Source organism: Bison bison, unplaced genomic scaffold (genome assembly GCF_000754665.1).
Source record: "Bison bison bison isolate TAMUID 2011002044 unplaced genomic scaffold, Bison_UMD1.0 scf7180017864374, whole genome shotgun sequence".
In the NCBI taxonomy this organism is placed as follows: domain Eukaryota; kingdom Metazoa; phylum Chordata; class Mammalia; order Artiodactyla; family Bovidae; genus Bison; species Bison bison.
The window spans coordinates 160994-167131 of record NW_011494946.1 but is presented as its reverse complement, the minus strand read 5'-3'; the positions used below and the strand labels follow the sequence as shown (position 1 = coordinate 167131).

At 43.3% G+C, this 6138-nt stretch overlaps 1 pseudogene; it reads right to left on the bottom strand.

Annotated features, from left to right (window-relative positions):
* Window positions 1–3165: 3165 nt before the first annotated feature.
* Window positions 3166–5652, bottom strand: LOC105000749 (annotated as a pseudogene).
* Window positions 5653–6138: the final 486 nt, after the last annotated feature.

The window sequence follows — 6138 nt, the reverse complement described above, 5'->3', positions numbered from 1 at the left end:
TTTTTTTTTTTCCTTAAAAAATAAATAACAACTGTATTAAGTTGTAATTCACATACCATAAATTTTCCCATTTACAATGTATACAGATCATTGTTTTTTAAGATATTCACAAATATTTGCAATGATTCTCACAATCAATTTTAGAACATTTTTGTCATTCTGAAAATAAGCCCTGATAACTACTAAAAGTCATTCCCTAATTTCCAGCCACCCTGCCCGTGGTCATAGGCAAACACTAATAGATTTTCTGTCGCTCTATATTAGGAAACTATGATCCCACAGGTGCAGGGCAACTAAACCTGTGCACTCTGGAGCCTGGGCGGCAACTCCTGAGCCTGTGTGCCACACTAGAGAATTTGTGTGCAACAGTGAAAGGTTACACGTGATGCAATGAAGACCTTGTGTGCACAACTAAGACCCAGTACAACAAAATAAAGACAAGTCGTAAGCACGCGAGGCAGCAAGAATCGCAGAAGAGCCGTACAGAAAAGATCTTCACGACCCAGATGACCACGATGCTGTGATCACTCACCTAGAGCCAGGCATCCTGGAATGAGAAGTCAAGTGGGCCTTAGGAAGCTTCTCTACCAACAAAGCTAGTGGAGGTGATAGAATTCCAGTTGAGCTGTTTCAAATCCTAAAAGATAATGCTGTGAAAGTGCTGCGTTCAATATGCCAACAAATTTGGAAAACTCAGCAGTGGCCACAGGACTGGAAAAGGTCAGTTTTCATTCCAATCCCAAAGAAGGGCAATGCCAAAGAATGCTCAAACTACTGCACAATTGCAGTCATCTCACACACTAGCAAAGTAATGCTCAAAATTCTCCAAGCCAGGCTTCAACAGTACATGAACCATGAACTTCCAGATGTTCAAGCTGGATTGAGAAAAGGCAGAAGAACCAGAGATCAAATTGTCAACATCTGCTCAATCATTAAAAAGCTACAGAATTCCAGAAAAGCATCTACTTCATTGATTATGCCAAATCCTTTGTGTAGATCACAACAAACTGTGGGAAATTCTTAAAGAGGTGGGAATGCCAGACCATCTTACTTGAGAAATGTGTATGCAGGTCAAGAAGCAACAGTTAGAACCAGACATGGAACAACAGACTGGTTCCAAATCGGGAAAGGAGTACATCAAGGCTGTATACTGTCATCTTGCTTATTTAACTTACATGCAGAGTACATCATGTGAAGTGCCGGGCTGGATGAAGCACAAGCTAGAATCAAGATTGCCGGGAGAAATATCAGTAACCTCAGATATGCAGATGACACCACCCTATGGCAGAAAGTGAAGAGGAACTAAAGCTTGTTGATGAAAGTGAAAGAGGAGAGTGAAAAAGCTGGCTTAAAACTCAACACTCAAAAAACGAGGATCATGGCATCCAGTCCCATCACTTCATAGCAAATAGATGGGGAAACAGTGGAAACAGTGACAGACTTTATTTTCTTGGGCTCCAAAATCACTGCAGATGGTGACTGCAGACATGAAATTAAAAGATGCTCGCTCCTTAGAAGAAAAGCTATGACCAACCTAGACAGCATATTAAAAAGCAGAGACATTACTTTGCTGACAAAGGTCCATCTAGGCAAAGCTATGGTTTTTCCAGTAGTCATGAATGGATGTGAGAGTTGGACTACAAAGAAAGCTGTGTACCGAAGAATTGATGCTTTTGAACTGTGGTGTTGGAGAAGACTCTTGAGAGTCCCTTGGATTGCAAGGCGATTCAACCAATCCATTCTAAAGGAACTCAGTCTTGAATATTCATTGGAAAGACTGATGCTGAAACTCCAATACTTTGGCCACCTGATGTGAAGAACAGATTCACTGGAAAAGACCCTGATGGTGGGAAAGATTGAAGGCAGGAGGAGAAGGGGACAACAGAGGATGAGATGGTTGAATGGCATCACTGACTCAATAGATAAGAGTTTGAGCAAGCTCCCAGAGTTGGTGATGGACAGGGAAGCCTTGTGTGCTGCAGTCCATGGGGTCGCAAAGATTCTGACATGACTGAGTGACTGAACTGAAGCATGCAAGAGTTTTAGTGTAATTTTACATACTTTCCTTATTTCAACTTGTAGTATTGATTTTTATTTCCACTAAATACTTAATCATAATGGCAAGGGTAAGTGAAAATTTGGAAAGTAGGAATAATTTTAGGGGCAGTACTTTAAAAAATGTATCTACATGTTTGAATACAGTCTAATTAACATATAATAAGTAAAAGCATAGGTTATCTAACTACTTGAAATTTTAAAATCAGATCTTGTCTAAACGATTTTATTTTTGCTAAAGAACAGCTATTCTTAATAGGCAATAACTGCTTCCTTAAATATAATGAGAAAACCATCACAAACTATTAATGCAAATTATTATAATAAGTATGAGGCAAAAGGGCTTATGATCCTTTGGCTTTATTCTTCTTTGGAAGAGGTCAGGAGAATATTGGCTTGAATTCTGTCATCCTTATCTACTTACTTTACTGTGTTCTTAACACTATTCATAAAACTTCTTAGGTGACAAGTTGAGCATTCAATGAAATGTTAATGGCAAATTATTTGCAAATGTCTATCTTAAGGTGTTTAAAAAATGAATTGGAATTTATCATGGAATATAATTTGGGCTTCACTGGTGCTTTCATGGTAAAGAAGACACAGGTTCTATCCCTGGGTCAGGAAGATTCCCGGGAGAAGGAAATGGCAACCCACTCCAGTATTCTTGGCTGGGAAATCCCATGGACAGAGGAGCCTGGTGGGCTACAGTCCGTGGGGTCCCAAAAGAGTCAGACACAACTTAGCAACTAAACAGCAATAACAACAAATAAGGCTTCTTTGTTTTTCAAGAGACTTATCTTGAAAGTTTTCTTTAATACTAGTCTCTGACATTATAAAATTTTTGTTTTTTGTGCTCTGACAATTTCTAAATACAAACTGGGTTAAAAGATTGTTTCAAAAATCTGCTGCTTCATCAGAAGGCATTAGAACATTTCTTACAGGAAAGAATCCTATTAGTCTTTTAGTTGCTAATGTATGAATCATAACAGGTAAGAAAAAACCAGGTGGAAAATGACTAACGTACTGGAAATATTTGCATGTGCAAAAATACCGCTACTTCATTTTTTCTGTATCTGAGCGGCCCCGGGAGGATCCCTGTGCTTCTCATCCTCAGCAGGTGTGTGGTGTGCTCTGTAGATTGGCATCAGTTATCCGGCTGTTATGCTCGGCCATCTGCTCAAGGATGTAGGGGATTATGCTGTCTATGGAAGCATTGCCCATGTGACCAGTAAAGAGCGTTCTTTGGTTATGTTAGTGCTCATCAGCCTGAGTGCCCGCAGGCGGTTTGAGGATCTGGGCCAGTCAGTAGGTGTCTTCCAAGTAGGTTTTCTGAACACAATCCTCCAACTCCATCTGTTGCTTTTCTTCTAATCTTAAAATCTGGCTTGTGCTGGCCAAATCTGGATTAGTTCAGTCACTCAGTCATATCTGACTCTTTGTAACCCCTTGGACTGCAGCACACCAGGCCTCCCTGTCCATCACCAACTCCCGGAGCCAACTCAAACTCATGTCCATCGGGTCAGTGATGCCATCCAACCATCTCATCCTCTGTTGTCCCCTTCTCCTCCCACCTTCAGTCTTTCCCAGCATCAGGGGCTTTTCCATTGAGTCAGTTCTTTGCATCAGGTGGCCAAAGTATTGGAGCTTCAGCATCAGTTCTTTCAGTGAATATTCAGGACTGATTTCCTTTAGGATTGACTGGTTTGATCTCCTTGCAGTCCAAGGGACTCTCTTCAAAGAGTTCTCTCCAACACCACAGTTTGAAAGCATCAATTCTTCAGTGCTCAACTTTAATTATAGTCAGACTCTTACATCCATACATGACTACTGGGAAAACCATAGCTTTGACTAGACGGACCTTTGTTGATAAAGCAATGTCTCTGATTTTTAATATGCTGTCTGGGTTGGTTATAGCTTTTCTTCCAAGGAGCAAGCATCTTTTAATTTCATGGCTGCAGTCACCATCTGCAGTGCGTTGGGAGCCCAAGAAAATAAAGTCTGTCACTGTTTCCATTGTTTCCCCATGTATTTGCCATGAAGTGATGGGACAGGATGCCATGATCTTAGTTTTAGAATGCTGGATTCAAAAACCTGGATGCTGGGGACTAAAGAGAGCTATAGCTTTAAGATACGCATACTCATAGCTGTCTATACCCAGCTTTGCTCTTCTGTTACACGGCTCCTGAAACTTCCAGGTGTGCTCCATGACTGAATTTATCCACTTGCCAGAAGGTTTGTCTTCCTGGATATTGTCCTGCAGCTGATTGACTCTGGCCACAGGGTAGTGGGAGGCTTATGTTCTGGGCCAGGCCAAGGTTGGGGAGCTCATTTGAGCAGGCTTGCATCAGGCTGGTTCGGCAATCCTGCCCAAGTGCCTGAAGGGCTAGGCTTAACCCGGCTCAGTGCGTGGAGAGGAAACACAGGCAGAAGTAGCCTTGAGAGGCAGTGCACATTGAGGCACTCTGGAATCGGGCTGGCCACAGGATGTGAATGCTGAGAAGAAGGAGGGCGTGGGCCCCAGTGATGAGTGTGGACTGGTCTCTAATGATGACATAGATGTTCCCTCCTCTGCTGGTGTCTGTCTCACCTGCCAGGCTTGGAGGTGAGGAGCTGTCTGAGGTTTTCAGTGTTTTAGCTAAAGTATCACATGCCAGAGTAATCTCACTTGCCGATTGATGCTCCTGGGGTATTTCTGCAGCATCACCACTGATAAGGGATTCACTTCAGTTGACAAAGGCAGTCACTTCATTTGCCAGTGTGCTCAGATCTGGCTTGTTGCAGCCTTGGAATCCACGGTTAGGAGAAGGGTACCAGCCTCGTGTATGAAGAGTTGCACGCAGTTCACAAGCATCCTGGATCAAGACCTGTTGTCTTGTTCCCCTTTATCTGCCTTGAGTGTGGGAGTGGCTATCAGAGGATTTCTCAGATCCTTCTGGATAAAGGGTTTTCTCGGTTGCAGCAGCACAATTGCTTGGTCTCTCCCTTTGCACATCAAAGTGCTTCTGTTCACCAGTCCCAAACTCTGAATTTATCCCTCCCCCTTTGCTCACTGTAAGTTTGTCTGTGAGTCTGGGAACGTTGATCTTATACATCTACAGAGCAGCGTTCATGGATGACGCTTGTGGTTCATTCCCTGTATGTGGGCAAAGTGTACCTTCTTGCACATGGCTTTCTTCTTCAGAATCTAAGTGTAGAACAGATTACTCAGCAAGGTCTTGTACACAGTAGATCTGTGAGAGTTTAGGGGCACTTTGACTGTTGATAGATATTTCATTAAATGGCTGTCAGTGTCTGAGGGCTATTGCTGTGGGGAGATGTGCCACAGTGGTATTCAAGAACCTTATTTCAGGGATTTCTCTGGTGGCCCAGTGGTTAGGAACCTGCCTGCCAGTGCAGGGGGCATGGGTTCAATCCCTGGTCTGGGAAGATACCACATGCCACAGAACAGCCAAGCCCGTGCGCCATGGCTGTTGAGCCTGTGCTTCAGAGCCCGGGAGCCGCAACTGCTGAGCCCTCACACTGCACCTCCTGAAGCCTCAGCTCCACCTTCTGAAGCCTGGGCGCCACACCGAGAGTGGCCCCTGCTCGCTGCACCATAACTAGAGAAAGGCTACGCACAGCCTTGTTAAATTTATTTGTTAAGTAAGCTCACATGCTAGTAAAGTAATGCTCAAAATTCTCCAAGCCAGGCTTCAGCAATATGTGAACCATGAACTTCCAGACGTTCAAGCTGGTTTTAGAAAAGGCAGAGGAACCAGACATCAAATTGCCAACATCTGCTGGATCATCGAAAAAGCACGAGAGTTCCAGAAAAACATCTATTTCTGCTTTATTGACTATGCCAAAGCCTTTGACTGTGTGGATCACAGTAAACCATGGAAAATTCTGAAAGAGATGGGAATACCAGACCACCTTCCCTGCCTCTTGAGAAATCTGTATGCAGGTCAGGAAGCAACAGTTAGAACCGGGCATGGAACAACAGACTGGTTCCAAATAGGAAAAGGAGTACGTCAAGGCTGTATATTGTCACCCTGCTTATATAACTTCTATGCAGAGTACATCATGAGAAACACCGGGCTGGAA